The 7070-nt window shown below is 40.4% G+C and overlaps 1 pseudogene; it reads right to left on the bottom strand.

The window, feature by feature from the left end:
* Positions 1-310: 310 nt before the first annotated feature.
* On the bottom strand, positions 311-2256 carry LOC147507336 (lariat debranching enzyme pseudogene; annotated as a pseudogene).
* Positions 2257-7070: the final 4814 nt, after the last annotated feature.

Below are 7070 nucleotides of genomic sequence, written 5' to 3'. Positions count from 1 at the left end.
CTGGTCTTAGGAAATTTGTATCTCCTATCACATACTTAAACCCACGACATTCTGCAGCGTGATTTGTGATTAAATCATCATATGCATGAAAACAACAATATATGGTAATTGTAAACCATGTCGAGAACTCACCATCAGAATTCAGAAGCGTATTACATCAAATGCATTTTTTGTTTTTGGTTTTAAACTTAAATCACTGAAAACAGAAATAACAATTGTAAAACATGTAACGGACTTCAACATTAGAAGCAAATTAGGTTAAAACTCAACGCAAAAACGCAATCTATAATTCTTACAAGTTAAAAAAAGATCTAAAATAGTATTGTCTTTTGGTTTTTTTATGTTCTTATAAACAAAGTACTTGACCAAGTTCCTCTATGTACAAATGTACAATACATTGCCCAAGCCACGTAAACAACTCATTTAAAGTGACTTGCAAACTATTAAGTCAAGTGGCGCGACTGTTTCATTCGTAAACCTGCTCTCGTTTTATCTTCAATCCCTCTCGTCTTCCTTTCTGTCGACTATAGAGGATTTCCGTGCAAATCAAGTTTTCAGGTTTTCCAATACTTAATAGGAACCGTTCCACTTCAATCAATACAACCTCATGGGCATGGGTTGAACCAATTTCTGTGGTTGTAGAGCATCATTAAGAAGATATGGAAGCTCTAAAAGCTCCAATAAGGACTCTGTTTGAGGGTTTCTACAGTGTCCAGAAAATACATAACCTTGAGGGACGGACTGATAAGGATCATAAGGTGGAGCAGTTTGCACAAATTCAAACGGCTTTTGGGTCCCTCGGGTTTTTAGCTTGCTCCTCACCCACTCAAGGTGATCTTGGAGTTTCTCTGACTGAATACTCCAAAGTTGTGCTGGTTTTCTAGTTAATGGAAATACAGAATTGAATTTCCGTGTGATTGCGAGCCACTCTTCATCATATCGAATCTCATAAGGCCCTGGCTCTGAATCAATTTCGAAAACTTGCAAAAAGCTGCGACCTGGCACACATTTGTCCAGGGCAAGAAATTTTGTCACCGGACCACCCTCGCCATGTTGAATAGCAGCTGCAAATTTGCAGTGAATATGAGCAGAGAACCAGTAAAGCGGTTTCAGTTTGTGTAGCAGTTCCGCAGCTGGCTTGCTTCCTAGTTTCCTATTGCAAATATCACTTTCCAGTCTGAGATTATTTTTCTTTTGCTGCAGAATTTCCCTCCAGTTTCCATAGTCAGTAATATTGACAGGCCAGTCATGGGAAAGAAAAATGTCAATGGGTTCCTTAACTTGCATGAGCTTAGAGACATCATACTCACGTTCATAGTACACAGACCTTTTCTCCTCGTCGTTGTAAGGAACTCTCTCATAGTGTCCCAAATTGTAATAGTCCTTATTGTAAATTCCAGATAAGCCACCAATACGAATATTACCGAACTTGGTAACTCCAGCGGAACCTAAGAAGTATATGTTGGGTGCTGCCCATCCACCATAGTATAGTTCCCACAAGTAATTGGAGGCTTCGTGATTTCCTCCAATAAAAACAGTAGGAACAGGAGCAAGTTGTTGGCCGGAGTAATACTTCCAAAACGAGTTCATTTTGAGGTATTTTTCTGGTGCCGCTACGCATTTCAAGTCTTCCTCGTTTCTTACAGCTTGAAAGTCACCACAACAAATTAGAAGGTCAATTCTCTTGTTGTCCACTTTTTCCAAGTGCGAAAGAGTGGCGTACACGTTATCCAGATCTCCATGCATACAACCTTCTACGGCGATCCTCATTACTGCAGTTTGGCTGAGTTCAACAAAAAACAGGGTGGAAGCTAGGATGTAATGGAACCAACAAAACAAGAAGAAAATTTAACAACAGAGAAACAAGTTAATTATTTAGCACAAGTGCAAAAATAAAACAATCAAAACCTTTGACCTTGAGATTAATGTGATGTGAGGCTTGTGAGCAACAAACAAATTCACAAACCTTTTAAAGAAGAAAACTCTTCCAAATTAGAATAGAAGAAGAAACTCTTTCCAATTAGAATAGATTTCGGAAACTAATAAAACATCGTTGGGTCCACCGACCACCTATTCTAGGCCAACTACTACTTATATAAATACAGTTAAAATAGAACAGAAAGGAGGGAAAGCTTCTATGGAGCGTGACAGAGAAAGAGCCATGTCGATCACCAAAAATAGATTTGTTTCTGTTGTTTGTTTGCCTTGAACAAACAGATCCATGACCCGTTAGTGTTTTGCATGTGGTTCCCCTAGCTGCTTTTGTTTTCTGTTATTTTTATGCTTTGTTTGAAATGCAAAGTGTGAGACTTTTCCATTATGACATTTAACTAGAACTAGAAATCTAGAATAGATTAGTGTGTATGATTGTGAGTCGAGGTATTTGTTGAGTTGTTGTATTAGAAACACCTACCAATTCCTTCGGTGATACCATAGAGGAATTTTTTTTATAATTTTAGGGGCACACCAGGGTATGAATCAAGCACCACTGCACCAGGCTATGACATGCACATTACACTTGTTTGAACATGGAGCTTTTGAAACTGTGTCAGCCTTTTTCTACAAATGTCCTGGTCCTTGTAACATCAATTCTACATTCAAAGAGCTCATTCTATATGTATGGTTTTCGTAATTCAAATTATTTTGTGAACGAGGATACAGTTTTAAAAGGCTAAGGTTACTATTTCCTCTGGACTCTTTTATATTAATATATCCACCTGAATGCAGAATTTGATTTATAGCATTTAACTGTAGGTATGTTACTTTCCTGTCTCATGGGAAGCTCATCTTCTTTATAGTGTCCTGATCATGTTAGTCACCTTGACACAAGTGCTTGATCATGTACCCTTAAATTCTTCAACGTGCACAAAATTTGTATTAATTTTGGTTTTTTACACTGATTCAGGACACAGGAATTTTGACACAACTCGCCCATTAAATCCGAACTATTCCTCTAACCAACAAACCTATGGAGCATTTAAAACCTGCACTCCGTTTGCACGTCAATGAAACGCTCCTCAAGTCTGGAGCATATCAGGTGACACACCTGGTCGTGGTATGTCACCTTACTCACACTTGGTTGATAGTTTTCCTGGTCATGTTTTTGACCTGGAGGTCATCCTAATCACAGTGGAGTGCTTAGAGCCCACTTCAACAACTGTCCCAACACCGGTTTTGGACAAGCAGGTAGCGCTAATCCTAATTATGGAAGAGAAAGTGGATCACACTTCAACAACTGCCGCACCCCTGGTTTGGGACGAGAAGCTAACCCTAGTCCTCATACTGCAAGATGCAGTGGACGCGGTTTTAGCAGAAGCACCAGCACTTGCTTCGGCAGTGGTACTAAAAGAAAACTAGGTTTCCACGGTCATGTCATGGCTAGAAAGAGACCTGAGCGATTTTACCACAAATCCATGCTAGAAGATCTATGGAAGTTTTTAAAACCTGTAGTTAGAATATCAAGTGCTTTAGAGGATTTATAATCCTGGCTTCCGAAATCAATCAGGAGCAAGAAGACAGACAGACTCAGAAGCTGTCAATGCATTTAGAGTGGGACCAAGTTTTGCCGCGTGCTTAGTTGGTTCCTTTGAAGAGGTTGCTAATGATTTCAATACTGCATAAGGTGTATTATGGACAATAACTGAGTTTGCAATCTATCAAAGTAGTTTGCATTTCATCTTTTAATCAATAAGAAAGTACATTTGCACCAATATAAGCAGTGTCACTATCCATATGATTCTACCAGGATAGAATTATATTACAAGTAAAAAACTGTCCAAACTAACAGTAGCAATGTCATTAATTGCATGTCTTCATTCACTGTGAACATGTACAAGTTCATCAGGTGTAGGACTTATCATCTTTCAGCAGCTCACCTCCTATAAAAACAATAAAATGTGTACTTTAACTTCTACGAGGAAAAAAACTAATGAAGCCAATTCTAACCAAGAGAGTAGGGGCTAAACAAAAGAAGCAAGCTCAGTTACCTCAGAGTCTCAGATGTGAACCTATTGAACTTGATACCAAAGCTAGTCACAGAAGACGAAAATAAAGAGCTCTCGTCTATACCTACATTCGGTGAGATCAAAAGAGCTGTCTTTGGTCTTTGTCCAAATAGTGCACCAGGGCCAGATGGATTTAATGGACACTTCTATCAAGTTTGCTGGAACATAGTTGGTGGGGACGTTTATAGAGCAGTGAGATACTTCTTTTTGAAAAGCAGACTACCAAAAAGCTACAATGCAAATTTTATTGTGCTGATACCAAAAGAGAGGAATGCAAAACCAACCTTTTAATCGGGCATGCACCAATATGCCTCTCAAATTTTGCTTACAAGATTATTACAAAGATCTTGGCTTCTAGGGTCGGGCTCCAAAGAGCTTCAAAAATCATCTCAAAGGCTCAAGATGGTTTCATCTCCAATCGAAACTCACATCATGCCATTGGGCTTGCTTTGAAATGATTAATGAACTCAAAGTCAAGAGACATGGAGGCAATGCAGCTATCAAACTTGACATCTCTCAAGCATTTGATACACTCGATTGGAAATTCCTTTGTCCGCATCATGGAAAGATTTGGCTTCTCGACATCCGGCTTCATTGGCTTCAAGGAGCTATCACAAACAATTGCATATCGGGTCATGATCAATGGAGGGCCAAGAGGCTATTTCACAAATAAAGGGGGGACTACGACAAGGAGATCCACTATCACCTCTCCTCTTTGCCTTTGCGAAGATCGTCTCAAGTGAGGGGAATAGAGTACCTAGTCTCCCAAAGAAAGTCAAAAGAATGGTAACACATACAAACTATTGTAGCCCCTCTCACCTCATGTTTGCCGATGATATTTTTATGTTACGTAATGCTTTGATAAAAAAGATGTCTAAAGTCTCTTCTAGATTTGTTAGGCAGTATCAATGCTCACCGGTCAAGATACATCAACAAAGACAAGTGCAAAATCTTTCTAAGCCCCATGACCACATGCGAAGGGAATCTATCGTGGTCTTTTTCGGGCATAAAAAGAGGGTGGCTTTCCGAGAAGTATCTTGGTGTGCCAATCATCACGGGAAGGTTAACTAAAGCAAACCTAGCCCCTCCGGGTCGATTAAGATAAGGAAGAAAGCAACTAGTCACCGGGCAAGATGCTTTCATTTCAAGGAAGAGTTGTTCTTGCAAGGCATGTTCTTAATAGCATACCCGTCCACAACTTGGCTATTTACAAATGGCCTGCTTCAGTCATTAAGGAGTGTGAGAAAATTATTAGAAACTTCATTTGGTCTGGAAATCCTACAGAAAAGAAATTCATGACTCTGAACTGGGAGAAAACATGTAAGCCACAGGAAGAGGGTGGACTTGGGCTGAGGAGACTCAAAGACATTAATCTAGCTATGCTGATGAAGTTGTCTTGGAGCTTAGAAAATGATAATAATGACTGGGCAATGTATATGAAGGGGAAATATGGTGCAAGAAGTGATGAGTGGACAAAATACAAGACTTCTACTATATGGCCAGGCATCAAATGGGCTCTCAAGGAATCAAAAGTGCATACGACCTGGGTCATCGGTACTGGAGAAGCCATAAACACATGGAAGGAAAAACGGGACGGGGCCGGAACTTTCACTCATGTATTTAGGATGATGACGATGATTTTTGGGGGCATTGCGGTTCAAGACTTAGTGAATGCATCACTTAATGGACAATGGAGTTTCCTTGCTGAAATGATTCGGATTTCGGATGCCGGTGTCAATGTTAATGACCTACAAGCCCCAAATCCCACACAAGATGATGCTAGGATCTGGATGCCATCTACCAATGGCAAATTCTCAGTCTCTACCGCACATGAAGCAATCAGAAAGAAGGCAGAAAAGGTGAGCTGGCATACATTCATTTGGAAGGCCAAGTTGCACCCAAGTACTCAAGCCATTGGCTGGAAAAAATTTCAGAGGATTATGCACACTGATGACATGCTTAAGAAGAGGAATTTTAAAATTGCATCTAGGTGTTGCCTGTGCTTGCAGCATGAAGAGACACAGGAACACATTCTCTTCAGATGCACTTTCGCACAAGAACAATGGAACTATCTAAAGGAATCATTCAAGTTGCAGTCCGGCATCTACTCGAGGACAGATGTTCTCAATTCTTGTAAGTCCAGGAGCCCACTCACAAAAGACATCTGGTCTGCCGCAGCCATTGCTTGCCTTGTACATATTTGGAAGACAAGAAACCGAGTTCTTTATGATGGTGGGAATGTTGAGAAGGGGCAGGTCAGAATACATATCAAAAGGGCTATTCTAAGAGCACATGAGCTCTCTGGTGGCACCATGGACAACACCCCTCTAGAATTGGAAGCACTTCATGCCTTGGGAGTGAGGAACAAACTGAGACGAGCACCAAGGATTCTTGAGTGTTATTGGACTGCTCCATCACTTGAATACTTAAAAATCAATGCAGATGGCTGTGCTCGAGGCAATCCTGGTCCAGCAGGTTGGGGAACACTATTCAGGAAGTACACAGGCGAAGTTGTTGGAGTTTACATTGGGGGAATAGGCTCAGATACAAACTATGTGGCTGAATCAAGAGCTATTGTTGAAGGTATTACGAAGGCGATTGAGATGGGGTTCACGAAACTATGGGTGGAGTCAGACTCCACAGCAGCAATCAAAGCATTCCAAACCAACTCAGTGCACTGGAAAGTTAGAGCAGATTGGGAAAGGACTAAAGGGAAGGCAAATATAGTTCTAACAAGCACATGGAGGGAGGCAAATTTCGGAGCAGACTTGTGTGCAAAGAAAGGAGCGACCCTAGCAAAAGGCCAGAAGCAATGGTGGGAGCATAGACCTAATTTTGTTTATAGGTTAGAGAACCAACACTCTACCTATTTCAGATTTATTTCTTAAAAATTTAGGAAATGTATGTTGGAGTGGTCTACCAGGGGCCCTCACAAATGTATCTTTTTTTCTTTGCTATCTAATACAATTACCCTTTAGCAAAAAAAAAGTCGGACACTTGACCATAACATTGTTGGGGTCGACCAGTTTTCCCATCAAAATTTCAAGTACAAACATCTCGACCAAA

This window comes from Coptis chinensis, chromosome 3 (assembly GCF_015680905.1).
Source record: "Coptis chinensis isolate HL-2020 chromosome 3, ASM1568090v1, whole genome shotgun sequence".
NCBI lineage: Eukaryota > Viridiplantae > Streptophyta > Magnoliopsida > Ranunculales > Ranunculaceae > Coptis > Coptis chinensis.
Note: the sequence above shows the minus strand (reverse complement) of the source record. Positions and strands in the feature narration are given on the sequence as shown.